Source organism: Berghia stephanieae, chromosome 15, assembly GCF_034508935.2.
Source record: "Berghia stephanieae isolate SIO BIC M18660-M18661 chromosome 15, UCSD_Bste_1.3, whole genome shotgun sequence".
Classification (NCBI taxonomy): Eukaryota; Metazoa; Mollusca; class Gastropoda; order Nudibranchia; family Aeolidiidae; genus Berghia; species Berghia stephanieae.
The window spans coordinates 3,661,636-3,689,406 of record NC_088374.1 but is presented as its reverse complement, the minus strand read 5'-3'; the positions used below and the strand labels follow the sequence as shown (position 1 = coordinate 3,689,406).

The window sequence follows — 27,771 nt, the reverse complement described above, 5'->3', positions numbered from 1 at the left end:
TGATCGTCTCAAGCTCGTCTCACGTGTCAAGATCGTCTCAAGCTCACAACCCGCTTGATCGTTTTACGATCGAGTGATCGTTTTACTAACTCGCTCTTCCGGCATTGAGATCGAGCACTGACTCGTGGCTTGGCGCTCGGTCGTCGATCGAGTAAAAGCGATCAAATAACCCAACACTGTTGGGCCAACACTAGTGTGAAGCAAAAAAAATGGCCATCTCGGTAAACGAGACATTCTCATCTTTTCTCCAATTTGAAAACATTCGAAAATGAGAATAATGTACTTTTTATTAAAAAGTCAACAAAGAAGGTAAGTAAACTAGATACGACAATTTTTTTCCTTAATTAAGTGGCAACTCATTTCTCGTCATTCTCACTCTATCAACTAAGAAGAGTACACCACCTCAAACATTTGTCAGTTCATATCTTTGCTTGTATGAGGTCTATTTTCATTTTGAAAAGTTCAAAGTGAACAACTAAATGACGCCGATTCAGTGGTGTATTTGGTCTATCTTCATGTGAATAAATATTTTATTATTGACTTTTCCAAAATTCCAATCGGCCATTCATTTGCATGTCGTGATCTATTTTTCCTTGATTTCAGCTGTCTCAGCTCTAAACTATACTTTTCTTTCTCAAAATAATTCATTTTCTGTTTGCAATGTATTACAGAGATGTTTATTTACCACATGTAAAAATTTGAAAGTTGTATCTGAAGCTGTTTCTGAATTATACGTGATTATCCATTGGGATTGGGATGCTGTGCTTTTGTCACATTTTTTCCTATGGAAAAGGCTAGCCGTACTTAATGACGGCTAGCCTGCCAGTCTAGGCGTACTTAAGTACGTCTAGCCTACCAGTCTAGCCGTACTTAATGACAGTCAGACTGGCTGGCTAGCCGTACTTAATGATATGTCGTGTAGATTGCTTAGTTAGCCGTACTTAAGGATTGGTAGATTATTTATTATGTGCGGTGGCATATTTTGCCTTCGCATGTCTTCACTGCATATTTCGTCAAAACCTTTTTTAACCGGATGTTTTTTCCCCATCACCTGGAATTATTTGGGAAAACTGATCTCCGTGATAATACCACTCTACTAATCGATGTGTAACCTCAACCTTTTATAGTTTTGTCTTGATACAATCAATGAGAACTAATCATTTAAAAAATGGCTAAAAACGATAATAAAGAACTGAGTGACGTCAATTTAGTTCTATCTCAAATGGGTAATAGCACTGGTGGTAGGGACTCAGTGGCTGGATAGCACTGGTGGTAGGGACTCAGTGGCTGGATAGCACTGGTGGTAGGGGCTCTATGGCTGGATAGCACTGGCACTGTGGAAGGGGCTCTATGGCTCAGGGCTGAGAATCTTCCGCCTAAAAACTAAATGGTAGTTTATCTCCGCCCATCCCATCACATTTCCTCCTTTTTCAAATTTGCCGTGTCAAACATTTTCCTCAAACCCACAAAATCACCATTATGTCTTATGTCATATTTTGACACCTGTGCTCAGTCTTGTGAAATTTGGTGACAGTCCCGTTTTTATGACGTTGGGCCAGACAGTATGACACCAGATGTCACAATTGACACAGAAGACCAGTAGTGTTCTTTGATTAGTTAGTTGATTGTGGAAGGGGAAGGGGAGGGACAAATGGGTCTGGATTTGTTTCTCTGTTGTAGGTACTTATTGCCTTTTTAATCTCTCTCTCTCTCTTTCTCTCTCTCTCTCTCTCTTTCTCTCTCTCTCTCTCTCTCTCTCTCTCTCTCTCTCTCTCTCTCTCTCTCTTCCCCCCCCCCCCCTTTTCCTTTCTATTTCTCGTTTCCTTTTCCCCCCTGTTTTTGATATAGAATTCAAAATGTTATATTGGCAGAGAATACTCTCCTCTCCCCTCTCTCTCTCTCTCTCTCTCTCTCTCTCTCTCTCTCTCTCTTTCTCTCTCTTCACCCCCCCCCCTTTTCCTTTCTATTTCTCGTTTCCTTTTCCCCCCTGTTTTTGATATAGAATTCAAAATGTTATATTGGCAGAGAATACTCTCCTCTCTCCCCCCCCCCCCCCCCCCCTCTCTCTCTCTCTCTCTCTTTCTTTCTTTCGCAACCATCCATTAAATCATCTGGTATATAGAGATCATATACAGTATTAGAATAAAGCAATGGTGATTGGCTTAGTTTAATCTTTTTTCTTTATGCCTTTGGCAATTTGAGAGATTCTTGGGTTGTATTTATATGCTGAATAACTACTAGGTTTCGGTAACAAAGATACTGTAGCCTGCTTTATAAAGTAAAAATCGAAACAAAACAATACTTTCTGGCCTTTTATTTGAATAACAACATGTGGAAAGGACAAATTCATTAAATGTTTACAAAAAGTAAATTTATATCTAATGATAAGAATGGATTTATACTAGTAAATGTAATATATTACATAATACTAATACAAAACTATGTTCCTGTTATTTTTACACGTTGCTTGTGTTTGATCGATAGACCGAGAAATTTTCCTCCTTTTTGACACATTGCTATTATTATTATCATCACTGAATAAAAAAAAAACACTCGCCAAAACCACTACATCAACATCTCTACCGCCACTACTATTACAATCACTACCACATCATCATCCCTACCACCACTACTACTACAAATAGCACCACATCATCCCTACCACCACTACTACTACAGCTACCACCACATCAGCAACCCTACTACCACTACTACAACCACCACAATATCATCATCCCACCACCACTACTACTACAACCACCATCACATCATCTCTAAGACCACTACTACTACAATCACCACCACTTCATCATCCCTACCACCACCACTACCAGATCACCCCTACCACCACCACACCATCATCCCTAGCACCACTACCACAACTACCATCACATTATCTACTACTACAACCACCACCACATCATCAACCCTACTACCACTACTTCAACCACCACCACACCATCATCCCTACCACCACTAATATTACCACCTCCATCACACCATCATCCCTACCATCACTACTACTGCAACCACCACCACACCATCATCACTACCACCTCTACTGCTACAACCACCACCACATCATCAACCCTACTACCACTACTACAACCATCACCTCATCATCATCCATACCACCACTACTACTACAACCACCACAACATCATCCCTACCACCACATCACCATTCCTACCACAGCTACCACAACCACCACCACACAATCATCCATACGACCACTACTACTACAATCACTACCACATCATCCCTACCACCGCTATTACTACAACCACCACCACATCATCGTCCCTACTACAACCACCAAATGTTGTAATTACACTTTCAACTTTTGAAATTCCACCGAGTTGTATCAGAAATTGCTGAGATAAATCTTGGATCGCATCTCAGTAAAATTTTTAGTGAAATTCAAATTTATAGGTTATGGTCGCATGGATGGGTCATGATCTTCACGATGAAAAATTTCCTCCTTTTTAGTGACCAGTCATTCTCACCCTGATGGCTGGGTAGCGCTGGTGGTAGGGGCTCAAAGGCCAATAGCGCTGGTGGTAAGGACCCAGTGGCACATAACACTGGTGGTAGGACTCAGTGGCACATAGCACTGGTGGTAGGGACTCAGTGGCTGGATAGCACTGGTGGTAGGGACTCAATGGCTAATAGCGCTGTGGTAGGGGCTCAAAGGCTAATAGCGCTGGTGGTAAGGACTCAATGGCACATAGTACTGGTGGTAGGGACTCAATGACAATGGCTAATAGAAATAATAGTAATAGCGCTGGTGGTAGTGGGAGGGACTCAGTGGCTAATAGCACTGGTGGTAGGGACTCACTGGCTCATAACACTGGTAGTAGGGTCTCTATGGCTGGATAGCACTGGTGGTAGGGACTCAGTGGCTAATAGCACAGGTGGTAGGGTCTCTATGGCTGGATAGCACTAGTGGTAGGGACTCAGTTGCTAAAAGCACTGGTGGTAGGGGCTCAATGGCTAATAGCACTGGTGGTAGGGGCTCAATGGCTAATAGCACTGGTGGTAGGGACTCAGTGGCTAATACTAATAGCGCTGGTTGTAGGGACTCAGTGGCTAATTGCACTGGTGGTAGGGACTCAGTGGCTAATAGCACTGGTGGTAGGGACTCAATGGCAAATAGCACTGGTGGAAGGGACTCAATGACTAATTGCGCTGGTGGTAGGGACTCAATGACTAATTGCGCTGGTGGTGGGGACTCGGTGGCTAATAGCACTGGTGGTAGGGTCTCTATGGCTGGATAGCACTGGTGGTAGGGACTCAGTAACTAATTGTACTGGTGGTAGGGACACAATGTCTAATAGCACTGGTCGCAGGCAGGAACTCAATGGCTGATACTGATAGCTCTAGTTAGGGACTCAATGTCTATAGTTAGTGTCTAGCTGGTAGGGACTCAATGTCTAAAACTAAAAGCACTGGTGGTAGGGACTCAATGACTGATAGCACTAGTGGTAGGGACTCAATGGCTGATGGTAGGGATCAAAGGCTAATTAACACTGGTGGTAGGGGCTCAGTGACCAATAGTGCTGGTGGTAGGGACTCAATGGCAAATAGCACTGGTGGTATAGACTCAATGGTTAATAACATTGGTGGTAGGGACTCAGTGGCTAATAGCGCTGGTGGTAGGGACTTACTGGCTAATAACACTGGTGGTAGGGACTCAATGTCTACAAAATCACTGGTGGTAGGGACTCAGTGGCTAATAGCACTGATGGTAGGGACTCAATGTCTACAAAATCACTGGTGGTAGGGACTCAGTGGCTAATAACACTGAGGGACTCAATGTCTACAAAATCACTGGTGGTAAGGACTCAGTGGCTAATAACACTGATGGTAGGGACTCAATGTCTACAAAATCACTGGTGGTAGGGACTCAGTGGCTAATAACACTTTGGAGGGACTCAATGTCTACAAAATCACTGGTGGTAGGGACTCAGTGGCTAATAACACTGATGGTAGGGACTCAATGTCTACAAAATCACTGGTGGTAGGGACTCAGTGGCTAATAGCACTAGTGGTAGGGACTCAATGGCTAATTGCGCTCGTGGTAGGGACTCAGTGCGTAATAGCCCTGATGATAGGGACTCAGTCTGTAAAAGCACTGGCGTAGTGGTAGGGATAGTGTGTAATGGAAATCAAAACTAGGCAGTAAAATTATATGTCACCACTGACAGTGAATACAATTTTATGAAAAAAAAGAATTCCACAGTGGAACGCACTAGTCCGCTTAAACAAACCATCTGAGCTAGGAAATATTTCACCTTAAAAGGGGGACCTATAGTCAAAAATCCGTTTTGTTTATTGCAATGCCAATATTGGTATTCCCTGTTGTTTTTAGGTGGTAGGAGGTCTAATTTGATGACGAACACACACCATAAAAAAAATTAAATGTGCAGCAATGTGGTCTTATGGTATGACACTTGCTTTCATATCGGAAGGTCCTGGGTTCGAGTGATTTCTTGTAAAAGGCTCTTTACTCATTCTCTCACCCCAAAAATAAATTCCTACAGTGATGCACCAAAACCCAACGGATACCTTCCAAATTTACACACAATGTTTCCTACAGCAAGAGCAACATCATGATGGATAGGTTTAGCAAGTCTTGAAAAATTTATTTAAGGAATTGTTTTTCGATTACGATTGAAAATATGGCACTCATGAAACGACAGGAAAAAAATCCAATTTAAAAATTCAAACGACTAAATTTTAGTTTAGCCCAAAGTCAAAGCCATCATGATGCAAAACCCATCATACGAAATATTCTGACAAATTTGAAGACAATCTGATGGAAAATAATCCAGATATGAATGAAGAATGTTAGAAAATCAGAAAATGATGCAAAATGGAATTTTGAGAAAAAACAAAATCTTTCTTTAATTTGATAAACAAGCTAATTTTTCAGACAACGTCCATCAAAATTCCAAAGTATAATCAATATATATGGAACAAGTAAATAGTCGAATTTTGTAAATTGATCAAATTCTGAAAAAAAATATATAATTGATTCGCTAACCCATACCACTTAGAATTTTTTGTTGTTGTTGACATCCATTTTTCATTTGTTTAAAAATAATTTGGTGGCCAATTATGATTTATAGTTAATCTCATAAACTAATAATGTGATTGATGTTAAACACACAAAAAATCCCCCCCCCCCCAAAAAAAAAAAAAAACAAAAAAAACATCTTTAATATATTTTTTTACATTTTAAAGAGGCACCCTATAGGCTAAAATTAGATGTAAAACCCTAAACTAAAATTGCTAACATAGATGAACCAAAAACCAGCGTATAAATTTCTTTCAAATTTACACACAATGTATATTACATAAATAACTAGATAATGATGGAAGAGTTTACCACTGGTCTTGAAAAGAAATTCTTTAGAATATGTTTTTTAATTCGACTGAAATTGTGGCGCTTATCGGCAGGAAAAAAATCAATTTTTAAAATTAAAAAATCTTACATATTTAAATTTCCCCCAAAATACTTCCGTCATGATGCAAAACACACAAAAAAGATTCTGAATATATTTGAAAACAATCTAAAGGAAAATGACATGTATGATTGTTAGAAAATCAGAAAATGAAATAAAACGGAAATTTGAGAAAGCACTAATTCGACATAAGCTGATCCATAAAATTTTCAAAATAATGAGCGTCATAGGACAAGAAATGACGAAAATTGAGTAGATTGATCTGTCTAAAAAATGTATAAATGATTCGCTAACCCATTCCCTAAGAAAATAAATGCTGAAAAATTAAAATATTTACGTACTCTTTCATTTTATGGTCAGAGTTTATTTATACCTTACGAATTCATCATTGTAATCAGAAAAACTAATTATTTACCAGATTACTTATCAGTTGATTCCTTGATATATTAAAAATTCTCGAAATATGATTTCGCAAAATATGATTTGACGCACTACCCTCATTTTTCAATTTTTAAAATAGGCTTCTGCTTGTGAGATAAGTATGTAATCAACTTGAACTGCAAAATCAAATCTATTTTAGACAGAAAACAGCTGAATGGTGATAATAGATCTAGCTCAGAATAAAAAGCAATAATTTTCTTTCGCAAACTCCTAGGAGAAAAATTTTCTTTCACCTCCAGGAAAAAAGTCAACACCACTTGTTTGCGACTGTTGTTTCTGTAGTTCCACAAAGAGGGTTGATCTTGTTCTGGTTTGAAAAATGGAAATAAAAGAGACTTTTCATTAGCAATTTTAGACATGGCTATAAAATTAAAATCATTGTCATAAAATGAATTTATCATTCACATACCAATTTTTTTTAACTGGTCATCGTTCTCACCAACACAGTTGAAATTTCATTGGTTTTACATCCACAGGCCAAAACTCTTGGCAACAAACTCTATTAAGTTCATAAATGCAGTAGTAACTCAATTCAAATAATCCTTTGTCAATTTCATTAAGAAAAATGAGCATTTACACCGAGCATGCAAATCTCAAACTTGGTTCAATTATTACATTAGTATTGGCAATTATTACATTAGTATTGGCAAAACGAAAATCTCAAACAAACTGGACATTCCCTTGTGGTCCATTGAATTTTTTTTTCGCGAATTGTGTTGAACTGGCCGAGAAAAGGAAATTGAATAGTCTCACTATCAACTCTCGACAGAGTTCATAATAACGGAGAATTATAATCATAAGAATTTTATCAAGACCACCCACATTTTCATTTACCTCCCTAAAATCCTCAAATTTGGAAAACACGAAAATCTCGAACAAATAGGCGTGGTCCCAACTTGTTCGAAATTTCCGTGCTCGAGTGTACTTCATTGATCACCAATAAAAATGTAAGGACGCTATGAAGATTTGAAAACAATACTAACCAGTTTCAAAAAGTGCTTGCAGATACTCTGCTCTGCTGGCACAGATGATGGTTTGCTGATTGATAAGATTGCCACAAGACATCTTGAGCCAGCTATCTTTCTTGATTGTCAGGACACCAGTACGGTCAACTGAATTCTTTCCTGTTGGCTGTCGAAAAAAAAAAATTAATTAAATTCACTGCAGTGAAAATGGCACATACCAATGCCATTGCTTAAGTTAATAATTATAAACAATAATATTAATCATAATAATGATAATAATAATAAATAAATTGAAAAAAAAGTAATATTAATAATGATAATAATACCCTATTGTTTTTCATTATTTGACAATACTGTATATCTACAGACTATGTGACACAATGTCATTGTCATTATCAATATCATCATCATGAGGCATTTCAATCCAACTCCAAAGTTCTAAAAATCGGGTCACAGCCACTAATTAGCTTAATGCTGGAATGCCAAAAACTGGACGTTTACCAACTCCCACAATTTTAGAGTTACTGCCTCCCCCCCCCCCCCCCCCCCCCCCCACCAACGTGCTCGGCAATTTGCAGTAACAATTTATACTTCTGGGCGAGTGGATCACAATTTGAGTTCCATTACCACTGCTGCTGCTCACTAAACTACCCACCAGTCACCAGCCCAGTTGTTACAGTTACAGTTACACAAGTACTCTAGAAATAAAATCATCTAAGGATTAATCCATATAAAGATCACATTGGAATGCAGAACACAAGACACACGCGCCAGTCAGTAAGGCGTGTTGATATTACAAAACAATTACATTCTCATTCATTCATATTATATCTCATCATAAATATCGCCACCGCTCGAATACTTTTTACTGTCCTAGTCCTAGCCTTGACTGAGAATTTTTTTTTAAAAGAAAAGAAGAAAAGACAAATTCTTACCTTTACAGAATCCTGACGAATAAAAATGGTGTCAGTCTCAGTCTCCAATTGCTTAACTGCATTTTGGCAATTGTTGATAAGATGAAAAATTGTCACCAATAGCGATGGCCATTATTGAAATACTACGTATTGAAATTGATGATGCTCGTAAATCGGGAGAAAACAATCATGGGTTGGCGCCACGGCCCACCACGGTCGACTTACCGGATGTGACCTTTGACACGACCAGGGGTCAAGGCCCCAGAATAAGTATGGCTAGACTCCTATGCTCCCCGTACTTAATGACGTCTAGCCTGCCAGTCTACCCGTCCTTAAGTACGGGTAGCCACTTCGTTTTCCTATTAAGCTATATAGAGATTTTCCACCACATAAACGGTCATAACTTTTTAACCAGTTGAGACAGAGCGATAATTTTTCACTCTAGTTAATGTTTCACTCCCCTTTATTTTTCTACGCTAAATTAATACCCATAGCCACTATTTTGAAAAATTCTTGCAAGTGCCTACTAAGAAGAGGGTTGAACTTGAACCTGAACATGCTCCTTCTTCTTCTTCTTCTTCTTCTTCTTCTTCTTCTACTAATAACTACAACTAGATAGGTACTACTCCTCTCCTGAATGATCGGAACCGTTTAAGAAACTAAATTACGGGTTCCACCGGCGCAGCTCTCTAGACTTCCAGTCCCCCAGTGCCCAGTATGGGCGGGAGACCTTACCCCCGATGTTCCTCGAGCCTCGAGGTAGTTTCACTTTATAATTGTTTTAGCTTTTGAACTGTGGATCTTTTGTCAAACTTTTTATTTTAATTTTTCAAATTTAGTAGCACTTTAAAGGTCTGCGTTAGGTATCGCTCTGCTGTACTGTAACTGTAAGAGCGTAAGAATAACATGGTAAAAGTACTGTAAAAGTATGCTGATGAAAATGATATTGACAATGAAATTATAATAAAAGAAGAACAATAGAACTTATAATCAAATCAATAAAGAAGCTTTAAAAAAAATGAAATTTAAAAGAAGTAAGAAAAAACTGCCTCAAGAAGTGAAAAAAATTGTCCCTGTTGTTGAGATGTGAAGTGGACATGTTTTAATAATCGTGTCTGTTAAGAATTAGAAGAAATGAAAGATGCCACTTTTTATTTTAAATGTAGATTGCACATTAGCAGAACACTAAAAAAAAAGTAAAGAAAGAAAATCCAATGTAGCAACTTGGTTGCTAGTGAAAAAAGTAAAATTACTCCGCTCAGCATTGCTGCTGGTGTGATGTCTAGTGTTAGTTAGGTGTCACTATGTTAGAGTGATATCTTGTTACTTCATATTTTCATTTTAAAACCTGTAGAACAACTTGATTGATTTGTAAATTTCCTTATATGACCATTGTTTTAGTTTTCCGCAGCCATTATAATTCAATTTGAAATATTGAAAGGTACTGGAGAGGAGTCTTAGCGGGGGTTTTTTTTTTTGTCTGTTAGTTTTAGTTATAGGTCATAGTGCAGGTCCAAGTGTTGGAAATGTACAATGTTTTATTTTTTATTTTAAGGTTAGTTGAAGGAATACTTTCCTTAGCTCAAGGAACGTGCAGAAGACCTCCCCTATTTACTACTTACTACTACTACCCAAGTACTAGTGCTAGACTACTTCTTCCGCCACCTCACTCCTAAACGGACTGACACCACAGGCAACGGATATTATTCTCTCTCTCTCTCTGAGTGTGTATCTGTCTGTCTATTTCTGCCCATCTCCCCTCTTTTTACTAATTAGTTTGTAGGTGTTTGGCAAATTCTCAAGAACAGCCAAGATATATGCGGCTGTGTGGCACTCACTTCCGGATTGGAAGGTCCTGGGGTCGAGCCTCATCAAGGACTCACATTCTCTCACTGTACTCATGTGTATGATTTCCTATCCGCTAAGAGCGTTGTCTGTCAGAAGAAAAACATCGCCTAACGTTCTACTTGTTACGTGTTGCTGCTAGTCATGGATCCTTTGTAAAGTGCTTTGAGCATGTTGGGAGATATTGCGGCTTATGAAAGCTCAATTCTTTTTTTAATATTTATATATATATAAAAAAGATGCAGGATGATGACGGGCATGCGCTACTTTATGATGTAGTATAAACCATTCCTAATATATGATTTTGCTAAATAGGCCTACACTCAAATTTTACGAGTGTATCTGGTGGCAAATATTAGACGCTCGTTGCCACTGTGATTTTGATGAAACTTGGCTTATACACAGATACATGAATTTTCCTAATACGGCTTCAAACATGCGATCTGAACTTCAATTTATAATGAAGTAATTTTTCTCAAATGACAGCTTGATTGAATGTGACAAGATCCTTTTACTTAATACAATTCAATTTAGTGTGGTCTGTAGTTGTTTGCCTCATATTAGAATGCACAGAATTTGAATTTTTATTGACTTTAAATATTGAAAACAACATGCCTTTGGCTTTCCATTTGTGCCATTCCATTCAGCTTTTGACCTAGTCCCTGATTTGAGTACCGCGTCACAAATTTAAGTTCTTCGAGAAAACTCTCGACTTACTTTCTTATTCTTCTAACGTACTGAACTGTAACACCTTTGTCTCAGTTGGAGAAAATATTGCAATTTTTAAACTTAATATTTAGGTATTTATGTTATGATCTTTTATATTATTCCGTGTTTTTCAGCTTCCATCATATCACCCTGAGGAAAGTTGGCTAATTTATGACTTTTGTGTCTATGAATGCAAGCAGGACAAAAAGCAATTGACTTCAAGCAAAGGAGTTCGCCCTAACCAGAGGTAGGAGGTTGTTTTTGGACGGGGGCAGGAGGTGTTTTTTTACTTTTACATATTTTAAAAAAAATGAAAATATTATATGCACAAGGTTATAATATTTCAGCATAACTCGGAAGTAAATTATCACCATCAGCTTTTCTATCTTGATTGCCAAGACAATTTTAATAAAGCAATCAAACTGATTCTGAATTTTAAAACATCCAGAGGAAGAGGCAATGTGTGCCTATCTGCAGCTCATTTACAGTCTTCAGTGGGCGGGCTGCACGATGTAATGCAGCAAGACAATAGTTCAACTATTACCAGAACAGTTTTAAAAAGTGAAAGACTTGATTTGTTCAAAAAATCTGATTGCGCTGGATTAGTATTATTATTGAATGTCTTATTAAGATTTATTTTCAATTGCTCTATAATCTGCATGTTGAAATCCTTCACAATTGAGGTATGCAAGTGACAACGCTATTAATATTTTATCATACTATGTAGTGGATAATTTTATTATTTTGTAATAAAAAGTTTTTCTTACCATGCAGGACTCTGAAATTAATACTGGCTTCTGAGGGTTACAGGGGCTAATCACCACCATGAAAATCACCCATGCGATAAATTGGTAAGACTCATTCATTTTATACTTATTTTCCATCGACATTTTGTCCCTGCAGTTTTTCGCTGCCGAAAATTTTACACTTGACAGCAATTAATCGCAAATTATTTTTAGTCGCAATTAGACTCAATTTTTTTTAATAAATATGTATTATTTTTTCTTTTCTTGTTACTTTATATTTTCAGTACTTAATTGTCCCTCCCCCCTCCCACTATTGAGTGTAATATATAGTAATAGATTAGTTAGGTAAATGCACTGTTGACACCAGGACCAAATGTTTAAAGAACAACAGCCATTCCAACTCATATTTTATTACGATACATTCAAGGTGGCGCACTGAGATGGAGAGATGATGACCAGCTTGTGACAAAATTGACTGTTCCAGAATTTGTATTTTTTTTTATTAAAAAAAAAATTTCTTGGAAGGGTTCTGGGCAGAGAGTTCACATTTTTCTATCCCTTATATTTGTTTTCCCTTTCCATGTTGCTCCCTGTCTTTGTTATGGATTAAGATTGCTCATTTTTTTCCTGGTCCTTGCGGGGGTCTTTAGTTGGGAGGCAGACAGTCAAATACAGTACCTTTCTTCTTGAGATGATTTTTTATACTGTAAATCATCTCTCTGTTATGTACTGTTATAGGTTTTGAATATTATTGCATTATGTAAATGTTTTAGCAGGATCCTTTGCTTGTGTCTCGGTGAGACTTTGAGGTAGTGTCAAAATTGGTACATCTTTGAGGTGCTCGTGAAATCTACTGTTCCCTATTTATTGAATCAGTCACCATATCATCATCCTTTTTATAGTGTTGTAAGCGCTATTAAGTCCTGTAAGACAATATAAGCAGATCTAGGTGGTGGTATTTTTTTGGGGTCTTTTTTTTTTTTTGTCTTTGTTTTTTTTTTTTTTTGTTCCAGATAAGGAATTTTAAGATTTGATGGTTGTCCATAGACTTTTCAAAATAAAATTTGACTTTGACTATGAGTACGATGCAGTTATAAGTGCTTGATTTCTGAGGACTAATTATAAATGGTGACCACTCTATTGCGTTTTTGTATGCCATGAAAATGTTACAAAGACAATGAAGCGACGTTTGTTGGGAATTCTGCAGTCATTCATTTAAGGGAGCGTTCACATATTACGTCATCAACTAGGGGGGGAGGGGGGGTCTACCAAATGTTAACATGTGTTGACATGGGGGAGGGGGGGGGGGTCAGACCCAAGATGATGTCATCAAAACATAGGCAAATTAAGCCTATTTCAAAGTTTGTTCCTTTCAAAACAGCTAAAGATAAATTGCTATGATGAGTATTGCCCATCTCTCAAGAAACAAAATGGGAAAGGGGTATCACTTCTCAAAAGGCGAACTTGCCCTAAATGTTCATTGTATCACTCCTCGATCACAGCAATGAAAGACCATTCACGAAAATGCGGCATACATGAAGAACAGCAAATGGGAGAAAATGATGAAGATGAAGATGAAATTGATGATACTATTTATAGTACATTGCCAGAGGTCCAAGGCAGAAACATTTTTGAATCAATTAATTTTATGTTTGGAAATTGAAACAGAAATTCATTCCACTAAAAGACTAATATGCTATAAAATAATTTGCCTCCTATACTATTTTAAATTACACTTTCTGAATTTTTTTAAATAGCACCTGCACCAAGTAGCCTAATTTAAATAATGTTTGTTAGATTTTATCTTTGCAAATTTAAATTTTATGTCCCCATTGTATCGTAAAACATAAATTATCAACAGTTTCTGAAATTAATAAAATGTCTGAATGTGTTTTATCAAACGTTGATAATCAATGTTTATGGTTTGAAAAATGAATAATAAATATTGTGAAATTAAAGTTATCTTTTAGTTTTTATTAAATTAGATGACGTCATCATCTGTTGGGGGGGGGGGGGGGGTCAGGTCAATGATGACAAGTGATGACTTGGGGGAGGGGGGGTCTAAAAAGGGCAAATTTTTGATGACGTAATATGTGAACGCTCCCTAACCCTTGAATTTGATGAGCGCCTGTTGCATTTTAGTTCATTCAAGTATTTTAGAGTGACAAACACAACTCATGCATTATGGGTTTATATCAGGGCTGAGAATCTTCCGCCTAAAGGCGGATTTCCGCCTAAATGGTAGTTTATCTCCGCCCATCCCATCACATTTCCTCCTTTTTCAAATTTGCCGTGTCAAACATTTTCCTCAAAACCACAAAATCACCATTATGTCATATGTCATATTTTGACACCTGTGCTCAGTCTCGTGAAATTTAGTGACGGTCCCGTTTTTATGACGTTGGGCCAGACAGTATGGCACCAGATGTCACAATAGACACAGAAGACCAGTAGGTAGTGTTCTTTGATTAGTTAGTTGATGGTTGAAGGGGAAGGGGAGGGACAAATGGGTCTGGATTTTTTCCCCTTGTTGTGTGTACCTATTGCTTTTTAAATCTCTCTCTCTCTCTCTCTCTCTCTCTCTCTCTCTCTCTCTCTCTCTCTCTCTCTCTCTCTCTCTCTCTCTCTCTCTCTCTCTCTCTCTCTCTCCCTTTGCCTTTCTTTCTATTTCACTTTTCTTCTTCTTCTTTTTTTTTTTAGATATAGAATTCAAAAGGTCAATACATAAGTTATTCTGGTAAAGAAGTCTCTCCTCCTCCCCCTCCCCCCCCCTCTCTCTCTCTCTCTCTCTCTCTCTCTCTCTCTCTCTCTCTCTCTTTCTTTCGCAACCACATTAAATCATCTGGTATTTAGAGATGATATATTAGAACAAAGCAATGGTGGTTGGCTTAGTTTAATCTTTTTCCTTTTTACCTTTTGACTATGGCTTTAAATTTGAGAGATTCTTGGGTTGTATTTATAAGCTGACTAACTACTAGGTTTCTTTGCTTGTGTTTGATCGATAGACCGAGAAATGTTCCTCCTTTTTGACAATTGCTATTATCATCACTGAATAAAAAAACACTCACCAAAACCACTACATCAACATCTCTACCAACACTACTATTACAATCACCACCACAACATCATCCCTACCACCGCTACTACTACAAATAGCACCACATCATCCCTACCACCACTACTACTACAACTACCACCACATCATCAACCCTACTACCACTACTACAACCACCATCATATCATCATCCCCACCACCACTACTACTACAAATAGCACCACATCATCCCTACCACCACCACCACTATTACAACCATCATCCCTACCACCACTACTCCTACAACTACTACCACTACTACCACCACCATCATATCATCATCCCTACCACCACTACTACTACAACCACCACCACATCATCCTTACCACCACTACTATTACAACCATCATCCCTACCACCACTACTACTACAACTACCACCACATCATCAACCCTACTACCACTACTACAACCACCATCATATCATCATCCCTACCACCACTACTACTACAACCACCACAACACCATCATCCCTACCACCACTACTACTACAACCACCACCAAACACCATCATCCCTACCACCACTACTACTACAACCACCACAACATCATCATCCCTACCACCACTACTACTACAACCACCACCACAACACCACCATTCCTACCACCACAACTACTATAACCACCACAACATAATCCCTACCACCACTACTACTACAACCACCACCAAACCATCATCCCTACCACCACTACTATTACAACCACCACAACATCATCCCTACCACCACTACTACTACAACCACCACCAAACCATCATCCCTACCACCACTACTATTACAACCACCACAACATCATCCCTACCACCACTACTACTACAACTACCACCACATCATCATTCCTACCACAGCTACTACAACCACCACCACACAATCATCCATACTACTACTAGAATCTAGTGCGGGGCGGTCCTTGGCAAGCTTAAGGACCACGGTCCTACGGTCCTTGGGAAATGAAGACCGCAAGGACCGGTCCTAGGACCGGTCCGTTCATTCTTGAACCGTTAAAGACCGCTACACGATGAAAACCGTGGCCTACAGGAGTAAAACACACGGAGTAGTCACACTCATTTCAAATTGTAACCTAATTAGAGAAGAGGGGTGATGCCTTCTTTATTTGCTCACCGTACTTCATTGTTACTTCGATAATTTAATAAAATTTGAAATTTATCCCCATTAACGGAGATAATGGCATCGCCCAAGGCGTTGATCGAGTTGTTCGTGGCGTTGATACACACACGCAACTCCTACCCCCCCCTCCCCCCCCCCCCCCCCCCACCACACACATTAGAGGGCAGCGAGCATTGAAGAGTAAGAGAGAGACGTGAAGTTATAATAAGAGGGGGTGGATGAGGTGATAAGAGGGGTCGATGGTGACTTTTCGCCAGATCTAACAAACTCAGCTACCCATTCATTGCTGAGTAGACAGGGATTCAGAAAAAAATCGACTGCACCCGGGATCGATCTCTGGCCCTTTGCGTATAAAGAGAGTGCTCTATCAACTGAGCTATCGGGGTCCCCAAATATTCTATTGGACTTTTTTAAAATTCAGACGTTATAACTGGGTTTTTTGGAAGGAAGAAACTAATGAAACTCATATTATTTGATTAGTAAAAACACCAAACGAAATTTTAATATTATTGTATTATTTTAAATGACAACACTGCGATAGAAAGGAGTGGTGACAAGAGATGGACAAAAGAAAACAAAAAATCGGATTTGCTACTTGCTAGGTTCGACACACACACACACACACACACACAAACACACACATCTTTTGTAGTCACATACATTTCAAACAATAACCCATTAGAGAAGAGGGGTCATGCCTTCACCATAGATCATTGTCATTGCGATCATTATGGTGTAGTAAATTTTGAAATTTACCCCGTATAATGGAATCGTCCAAGGCGTGCGCCTCCTGTTCCCCCCATCTCACACACGAAAGGGCGGTTTGCGGAGTGGAGGTTGGTGGTCGTCTGCCTGTATGGTCGTCTGTGTCGTTTAGTGTATGGCAAAGGGGGGTGGGTGCGATTAATTAAGTGGGATGGGTGGTGATTGGTGGAAGATAGGCAACCGAAGCAACGAATCGCTGGGGAAGTAGTAGGCTATGGCGCGAGACCGTAGGACCGTGGTCCTTGCAAGGACCGCCCCGCACTAGTTGAAAGGTGATAAGAAGTGAGGACCGCCGCCGATCTTCCCCTCTGGGACCGGTCTTCGGTTCACAGCTAAAAGACCGTCGGACCGCGGTCCAGACCGGTCTTCAGCGCGGCACTACTAGAATCACTACCACATCATCCCTACCACTGCTATTACTACAACCACCACCACATCATCATCCCTTCCACTGTTATTACTACAACCACCATCATCCCTGCTACAACCACCAAATGTTGTAATTACACTTTCAACTTTTGAAATTCCACCGAGTCGTGTTAGAAATTGCTGCGAGACAAATTTTGGATCGCATCTCAGTAAATTTTAGTGAAATTCAAATTTATAGGTTATGGTCGCATGGATGGGTCATGATCTTCACGATGAAAAATTTCCTCCTTTTTTGTGACCAGTCATTCTCACCCCTGTTATATGCAGATTTTTGTCTTTAAATTGTCAATAAAAAATAAAATGCTTTTTATTGTTTTGTTAGCTGGCAGGTCTGAATTGAATGCTATTGCATACAATTTTGTACTTTTAATATTTTTTCTTTTTACATTTAGCCATCCCCACTTTATCCGGAGAATCGCCTGCCCCTCGTGAATGAGACAGTGAAGGCTATGGCTAAAACAAAGGTGTCCACAACCCAACTTAGGCAATACATTCAATCAAGCCAAGGATAAAATGTATTGCCTAAAGATGTCGAAGATTTGCAGCGGAGATTGTTCAAGACTGATATTGACAGGACGGACGGTGAGACGGTACAGGAATTACTGAGAGAGATAGAGGAGGAAGGAGGTGTAACAAAGTTCAGTGTGAATGAGGATGTTGGTTTTGAGTATTTGTTTTAAGTAACGGGAAGAATGAGGCGATTTTTTTTATGATGTGTTTGTTATGGATGCAACATACAAAGTAAATCGATATTTGTATCCACTTGTGAATATTATGTGCATAGATGATGAGGTTCATGGCGGGCGAAAGACTGGAAATCCATGATCAACCTGAAACTGACATTGTACCAGTATGACGTGTGACAAATACACAGGAAGGACTGTATCGAATTGTATCTTCAGTGACAAACAGGATCAATAGCTTATTTCAAGTTATGGTAGAACATCAGTTTCTGCAAAGAATCTCCAGTTGGAACAATTTTTGACTCTTGTCTCTGAAGATAAAGACTTTGACATTGTTGACATGACTGACTTAATACAGACAAATCCCCATTCTAACCCTCTTTCTGACTTTTCAGAGACACCAGACATTGTAAATGCACGTACTGACCAGAGACCACAGACATTATAAATACACACTCTGCCCAGACAGAGACCACAGAAGTTATGGACACACAGACTGACCAGACAGAGACCACAGACGTTATGGACACACAAACTGACCAGACAGAGAGACCAAAGACGTTATGGACACACAGACTGACCAGACAGGGACTCCAGATAACAGAGACATGCGACCATAAAGATGCCCTTGACACGACAGAGACAGTTAGACTGCGAATTTTTTCAAATGTGACTCTACACAGGAAATTTCATACAGAATTCCCTTAATACCTTTACTCATTGACCATTTGTAAAATTTATTTTCATGTAATAAACCACCAAAAAAGTAAATTTTTAACGTGGGTGGGGGCTGTCACGTTACTGTAGAACGAGCTTAAGTCTCAATGGGATATTAGCTTTAGGCAACCACAAGTTGGTATTTTTCAAACCTGTTGCTATGCTATCTTGTGATGACAACGTCTCTCAGTCGCCAAACGTCACTAGCTATCCTTCACATAATGCAGGGTTGATTGTGTGAAGTACGTTTGGGGCCGGAAGATAGCAAGGCATAGTGCAGGCTACTGTACTGTGTCAGTCCGTGAACGGGTGACCAATTCATAGTACAGAGAAGGCAAATCTGTTACTATATGTCCCAATAAAAATATAACACAGAGAAGGCAGAAACTGTGTTATACAGGTCGGTACAGAATAAAACAAATATAACACAGGAGACCAAACACTGTGTTGTAGAATATCAAAATTTCAAAGGTGGTCGGTCAGTGACGAAATAAAAAGGGACATTATAAGTCGTAATATCACATCCCAATAAAAGAGTGTGACAGTAAAAAGGTGCCCGTTAACAATTGAGTCGGTCAAGTCTCTATCCAGATTCAAAAGGATAGTGCAAAGTCCTGTATGTAAAACAAATTTGAGAAGCATGGTTGTTCTCAATACTTGTTGGGTCGTGATCGGTATAGAGTGAAGTAGTGTTCATGCTACACATCTTCACGAAATATCAGAGCAATGCTGTGTCAAGATTACAGAGGAGCAAGAAGACAAGATTTGTTTGTGTGTCTTTATATGTTACGGAATAGGTACATTTTGGTTGTCAAAACTTTCATTTTTATTTTGACATTTTCTTGATCTTTTAAAATAAAATTATAATTTAATTTAATCAACAGACTTGTTTAATAATTTAAAGATATACTTTTGTGGGGACCTTTTGTAAAATCATTAGTCTGATTGTAGTTGTAAATTTCTTTATATTCTAATGTCATAAAATCAGTGACACCACTGAATTCCTACCAGCGCTTTTACTCACTGAGTCCCTACCACCAGCGCTATTACTCACCCAGTCCCTACCACCTGGGCGGGGTTCCTGACCTCCCATAGTGGGCAGGGGGGTTCATACTGTGTCTTCTATCCCCTTATATCTGTTTTCCAACATGCTTTCTGTCTTTGTCTTGGAATGAGATTACAGTAGAACATGAAAGTAACGTACTCAGAAATAGCGAGTAAAATCTAAATCCCCGTTTTTTTCTCTTATTTGAGTCAATAAAATTAGCATGCAAGTAGCGAGTATGAAAAAGAGGTCAACTCGGAAATAACGAGCATTTCCTGCCCTAGCTTAGGACTTTGAACGAAGTAAAGCAAAACACCAGACAAGGGCGATTTAAATATTTTTAGCCTAGCTTCTTTTCTTTTCTTATTTTTCGTTACGAGTAATATTACATAGTAGCCTAGTCTAGAGTACATAATAGACGAAACAAATTTGGGTGGGGGTTGGGTGTGTGTGTTTGTGTGCGTGTGGGGGGGGGGGGGGTCAATTATTCACCCAATGTGGTGCCGCGCGAGGTAAGCACTGGCAGCCAACATGCCTCACTTCGCAGCATCGGTCAGCGAGTCGCATTCTTTAACGAACGACACGATCAGCGAGAGCGGGGAGTGTGGAACCATCATTTCAGTGGGTCAGTGATTGAGTGATGCGCTTGCTTACCTCATCAAACATGCCTAGTGCATACAAACACTCGCACACACACCTACACGAAATCTTGATGGAAATGGAAGGGGTGGATCAACTTCAACCTGTGGCCATCATTACGTAGTTAACGAAGGCCGTGTTCAACCCGCCCTCACCCCACTTTATCCACACACAGTCATTTGCATGCACGCGCGGCACACACGCACAAACACACACACATTGTCTTTCCATATTTTTGTACGGCCGAGTGACCTTTCCTGGCAACTCGGGAATAGCGAGAACTCGGAAATAGCGAGTAATCAGGAGTGGACCCGTCGAACTCGCTATTTCCGAGTTCTACTGTACTTGGTTTTGTCCTGGTCCTGGCCGGATCCCCTGGCTGAGAGGGAAGCAGTCGAATGTATAGTTAGTTTTGGGAGATGATATTTTTTTCATTGTAAATCATCTCTCTGTTATGTACTGTATTATGTTTTATTTACATATTATATTTGATTTGTTAACATTTGAGTGTATTCCTCTTAGTCGGGACCTGTGCTTGTGTCTGGATGAGACTTTTAGGTGATCTTAAACTAAGTACTTTGATGGTGTGCTCTTGGAATCTACATCTGTTTCCCATTTGAACGAATTCCCCTTTGTCTTACCTTTTCTTGGGTGCTTTAATTGAATTCTATAACTTTTTACTATCCCATTTCTTCCTTTTTACTGGCGCTGATATGACCTTAATGTGTTGCAAGCGCCGTAAAACCCTCAAAAACAAATAAACACACAAACAGTCCCTACCAGCAGCGCTTTTACTCATTGAGTCATAGAGCTTTTACTCACCGAGTCCCTACCACCAGTGCAATTACTCACCGAGTCCCTTCCACCAGCGCTTTTACTCACTGAGTCATAGAGCTTTTACTCACCGAGTCCCTACCACCAGTGCTATAACTCACCAAGTCCCTACCACCAGCGCTTTTACTCACTGACACTGTCCCTACCACCAGTGCTATTACCGAGTTATAGAGCTTTTACTCACTGAGTCCCTACCACCAGTGCTTTTACTCTTCGAGTCCCTACCACCAGTGCTATTACCGAGTCATAGAGCTTTTACTCACTGAGTCCCTACCACCAGCGCTTCTACTCACTGAGTCATAGAGCTTTTACTCACTGAGTCCCTACGACCAGCGCTATTACTCACTGAGTCCCTACCACCAGCGCTTTTACTCGTTGAATCCCTATAACCAGCACTTTTACTCGCTGAGTTCCTACGACATGGCTATTACTGAGTCCCTAACACCAGCGCTAATACTATTAGCCACCAAATCCCTACCACCAGGGGGGACAATATAAGCTCAAATTAGACCCCAAAAATTCTTACAGTGATGCAGAAAAAAAACAACGAACAGATCTCTTCCAAATTTACACAAAATGTTTCTTACAACAAGATGGATAGGTTTAGCAATAGTCTTGAAAATAAATTTTTCAGAATTTTTTTTCGATTTCTTAGTGAAAATTTGGTGTGACATGACAGGAAAAAAATTGATTTAAAAATTCATAAAACTGCTAAATTTTTGTTTAGCCCAAAACCCAACCATCATGATGCAAAACACATCATAAGAAAAATTCTGACCAAATTTGAAGACAATCTGATGGGAAACAATCCAGATGTGAATGTTAGAAAATCAGAGAATGACGCACAATGAAATTTTGAGAAAATGAAAAATTTGTCTTTAATTTGATAATAAAGCTAATTATGCAAAGGCCAACATTCATCAAGTATAACTAATATGGAACAAGAAAACAGTAATATTTTATAAATTGATCAAATTCTGAAAAAAATTATAAACGATTCGCTAACCCATACCTCTAAGAAAAAAAATTGCGAAATAATTTAATATCTGCTGTTATTCACCAAAAAATTACTTTAGTGGTCAAATATGCTTTATAGTTCTAAAATTCTTTAATTATATCTCATGAACTAATAATGTAATGTATAATTTGATGCTAAACACCAAAAATAACAATTAAAAAAAAAAAAACTTTTTTAAGGGGCAACATAAGCTAAAATTAGACGTAAAACCCTAAAATTTCTAACATAGATGCACCAAAAACTAGCATATAAATTTCTTTCAAATTTAAACACAATGTTTCTTTCATAAATAGCTATATCATGAAAACTCTTGGAATAATTTTTTTAGAATTTTTATTTGATTTCAACTGAAAATTTAGCGCGGATCGACAGGAACAAATGAATTTTAAAATTTATAAAATTGCTAAATTTTAATTTACCCCCAAACACTTACATCATGATGTTTTTTTTTGTTTGTTTGTTGCTTTAGGTCTCTTCCAACACAATTGAGGTTATATGAGAGACCGCTGAAACAAAAAAACAAGCAATCTAACAAAAATAGTACAAATGTCAATCAAAATCATAACCTAAAGATATCATAAGCTAAATTATAAATAACCAAGAACAAACAGGCAGAGGATTTACAGGAAAAAAAATATCCCCTGTCAAAAATACAATCACAAACCAAAGAAGCAGGATAGGCTAGTAAAGAGAAGAAGAAACGACATCACTATCGGATCGTACACCCATGCGAACATCATAGGTATATGATTCAAGGTGATGCTCCCATCCAACCACCCGCACATCATGATGTAAAACACATCATAGAAAAGATTCTGAATAAATTTGAAGATAATTTAAAGGAAAATGATTGAGGTAGGATTGCTAGAAAATCAGACAAATGCCATAAAACAGACATTTGAGAAAGCGCAAGCTTTTTCTATAATTTGACATAAAGTTAAAAGGCTGATTTTGCAGACAACTAAAAGAAATGATCCATCAAACTTTCAAAATATGACCGTAATAGGACAAGAAAACGAAAATTTTGTAGATTGATCTAAGTCTAAAAAAAATTATAATCGGTTCACTAACCCATACCCCTTAGATAAAAAAAAAATGCTGTAAAATTGATTTTTTTACGCCCAGAGATAAAATAATTTTGTGGTCAAATATGATGTCATACCTTATGAATTCATCATTATAATCACAAAACCTAATTATTTACTGTATACAATAGGTTATACAGATGATTTCTAGATATATTAAATGATTTTTCAAAATATGATATGGCACGCTATCCTCATTTTTCATTTTTTTATTCTACTTGAGAGACAAGTCGTATAAAATTAGATATCTAGTCAAGTTGAACTGCAAAATCAATTCTATTTTAGACAATAAAACAGTTAAATAGTGCACTAGCTCTGAATAAAAAGCAATTTGCTTTCCCAAACCCTTGGAATAAAAAATCTCTTTCGCCTCAATACAGAAAAAGTCAACACTACTTGTTTGCCACCACTTTTTTTGTAGTTCCACAAAGAGGGTTGATCCTGCTCTGGATGGAAAAATTGAAATAAAAAAGAGACACATTTCATTAGCAATTTTTGGAAATGGCATTATTGTCATAAAATGCATTTGTCAAAGACATAGCAATTTTTAAAAAATGATCATTATTCACACCAACACACTTGAAATTTCATTGGTTTTACATCCATAGAACAAAACTCTTGGCAACAAACTATAGTCTGTCGTTAAGTTAATACATTCAGTAGTAATTCAATTCAAATGATGCTTTGCCATTTTCATTTAGAAAAATGAGCATTTATTTTATTGATCACTAATAAAAAATGTAAAGGCGCAATGGAGATTTGAAAACATTATTAACCATTGTCAAAAAGTACATGCAGACACTCTGGTCTGCTGGCCCAGATGATGGTTTGCTGATTGATGAGTTTTGCCACAGGCAAAGGTTTGCCTCAACACACCTTGCCAGAATAGCCCTTGAGCCAGCATCTTTATGGATTGTCAGGACACCAGTAACGTCAACAGTGTTCTTTCATGTTAGCTGTCGATGAAAACAAAAAATTAAATTAAATTCACCACAGCAAAATAGGCACATACATGCCAATGCTAAAGTTTATAACAGCAACACTTCGCATGTTGAACGGGACATAACGTCTGTTAGGCGATATTACAATTACTTCGGACAGAGACAACGCAGTTAATGGCCAAGTACACATTTTACAACTGAGTCCGGTGAGAGAAAGTGAGCAAAGTGCCTTTTCCAAGAGTTCAACTATGCGCCGAGCGAGGCTCGAGCCCAGGACCTTCCGGTCCAAAAGCGAGTGTCATACCACTACGACATAGCCGTACGTAATTTTTAAAAATATAATAAAAATAATCACACTAATATAATTATCTCACATTGTCATCATCATAGGCATTTCAAAACTACTAATAATACTACCACTACAGATATCTTATTATTATAAAATAAAATATTACTCTCTCTCTCTCTCTCTCTCTCTCTCTCTCTCTCTCTCTCTCTCTCTCTCTCTCTCTCTCCATGAACATAACATACAAAACCCAATTTTCCGATATAAAAAAAACAGCCCCCCCCCCCCCCCCCACAAAAAAAAAAAAAAGTTTTGAAAAAGTATGGACGATGTGTCGGCCATAATAAAGATAATAACAATAACTGAATGAAAAGTATTTTTTTAAAGGACCCTGAGCCTGGAATGTCGTGAGTACTCGAAACCTCTTGATCGTGATAAAATTAGCAACCTTTTGACTGGGGATCGAACATTGAAACACCTGGTTTTAATCGCCTGACATGGAAGGATGATTTAAATTATTGGGGGGGGGGGAATTAGTATTTTAATTTTTTAAAGCCCTGTTATTGTTATTTTTCACAAAATAAAGTAATTAAGTTAAGTAATTCGCGGTAGCGACAAATGTGTCGTCAGCTGATGCACAATCAACAAACACACAACCCCAAAGCATGTTTAGTTATAAAAATAAGAAATGAATTAAAATGTGCATTTCGTATGCTTACCTTGTAAACTGAGTATTCTGTGACTTGAAAAGAGTGAAGAATTACCAAAGTCCGTCAAAATCAACTTGTAATAATAGTTATAATGTGATTGTGATGAGATGAAGTGGTCACTTTTTGACTTCCAGATAATTCATTGTGCAGTTCTATCCGTATAAAATGTTATATTTTTAGTAATTACGCAAATTCTATTTTTAGTAAGAGTACAAATAAGCTCTGGCGTTATTTGCAGTGGTAGTACAAATAAGCGTAGCCAATACAGAAACACAATATCGCTGATGAAATTGGGATGGATGCGCATGCGTGACGGAGGTGTATAAAAACGATTCGTTAAGATACACCGTCAGTGGAGGTGCATAAAAACACTACATTACTTGTCAAACCATAAACACACTCGCAACGCCGACCCACACATTTGATTGAAGAAGTCACTGTCTTTGTGTTTGTCTGTTGGTCCGTTTTATTTCCGGATGGCAACGTTATGAGTTAACTAGCCAAGCGCATACTATCTATTCTTTCTGTGGATGCTACGCGTTTATGTAAAATGGTCACAACATCCACCAGCCGGATATAGCGCACCGACACACAACACTAGGCGTATACTTAACAGTTTATAACCTGATTGATATACTACTATACTGAGAACCAATAATAGGACTTAATATTCTGATGTCACATCCGCCCAGCAACCAGCTGCTTGGTTCTAAACAAAAAATCGGTACTTTTTATTCTTCATGCTGGCTAGATCTTTTTCACATATTATGTGATCAGAATGTATAAAAGTCAAAACTTGATAGTATTTATAACGTTTTTCTCCTCTGGATATAATATATATATATATATATATATATATATATATATATATATATAATATATATATATATATATATATATATATATATATATATATCCTTCCTTAAAAAAATATAGTCTTGTGGAAAACATTGTGCCATTTGAGTCAATAAAAAAATTATACGGCGCACTACTCTACTGAAAGATTTGAAAATTAGAATTGTATTTTTTTACAGCAAGATAAACAGATAACTTTATTTCCTTTTATAATTTAAAGTCAGTTTGAAAGTTCGTTAAGTCAAATAGATATCATAAAAAATTCACCGACGACACTAACACTTTCAAAATCAACCAATTTCTACACTGTAAAAAGTTGTCAATTTGGCTTTTGTAAGCAAATCGTTGCATTGCAAATAATATATTCACTTAATTACTTGAAGGATTTCAGACCTACACTAAGTTTTCTTTTTAACGTATGGCCACACCCTCAACTCTATCTGTCCAATAGAGTCCTTTCTTCCGTTGTGTTGTTGATTTAGCGGTGATCAGTGTTATGTAGTAGTGAGTACTCATTGCGTGTATGTTTGTTTGTGTGTGTGTGTGTGTGTGTGTGTGTGAGTGTGTGTGTGTGTGTGCATTTTGGAATGTGGTTGCGTGGAAAAAAAAAGAAAAAAAAAAAAGGGGGGGGGGGTGCCCATCAAGTACAGAAATTCCTGAGCGGGGGGGGGGGGGGGGGGGGGTGTGTTTGCTAGGAACTGTCAGATTGGCATTTTTCAGCAAATCGTGGCATTCATAGTGATATTATTATTATTATTATTATTATCATCATCATCATCATCATCATCATCATCATCATCATCATCATTATTATTATTATTATTATTATTATTATTATTATTATTATTATTATTATTATTATTATTATTATTATTACTATTTTATTATTATTATTATTATTATTATTATTATTATTATCATCATCATCATCATCATCATCATCATCATCATCATCATCATCATCATCATCATCATCATCATCATCATCATTATTATTATTATTATTATTATTATTATTATTATTATTATTATTACTATTTTATTATTAATATTATTATTATTATTATTATTATTATTATTATTATTATTATTATTATTATTATTATTATTATTATTATTATTATTATTATTATTATTATTATTATTATTATCATCATCATCACCATTATTATTGCATCTTTACTTTCAAGATGATGAAATCAATATAATGGACAGTTATAAATCATCAATGAATTCTGAATACTGTTTGTTGTTGGTTTTTTTTGTTGTTTTTTTTTTTTTTTGTTTTTGTATTTTGTTTTTGTTTTTTTTTTGTTTTCTTTTTGGTTTGTTTTTGTATTTTTTAAGGGTTTTACGGCGCTTGCAACACATTAAGGTCATATCAGTCCCAGTCTAAATACTATGACTGTTTAGGTGAATACACCGAAGGCGCATTTTCGAAATTGAACGAAAGAAAAT

At 37.6% G+C, this 27,771-nt stretch overlaps 2 long non-coding RNA genes across 2 annotated transcripts; one reads left to right on the top strand and one right to left on the bottom strand.

Annotated features, from left to right (window-relative positions):
* Nucleotides 1-177: 177 nt before the first annotated feature.
* On the top strand, nucleotides 178-19,777 carry LOC144960655 (uncharacterized). Its single transcript, XR_013642904.1, has 4 exons — nucleotides 178-309; nucleotides 11,475-11,587; nucleotides 12,115-12,191; nucleotides 17,893-19,777. It is a non-coding gene; the product is annotated as an uncharacterized LOC144960655 (long non-coding RNA).
* Nucleotides 19,778-23,197: 3,420 nt separating this feature from the next.
* Nucleotides 23,198-25,606, bottom strand: LOC144960528 (uncharacterized). The gene is made up of 3 exons (XR_013642867.1): nucleotides 25,468-25,606; nucleotides 24,298-24,477; nucleotides 23,198-23,967 (listed from the first exon to the last, which is right to left on the bottom strand). It is a non-coding gene; the product is annotated as an uncharacterized LOC144960528 (long non-coding RNA).
* Between the last annotated feature and the right edge of the window lie 2,165 nt (nucleotides 25,607-27,771).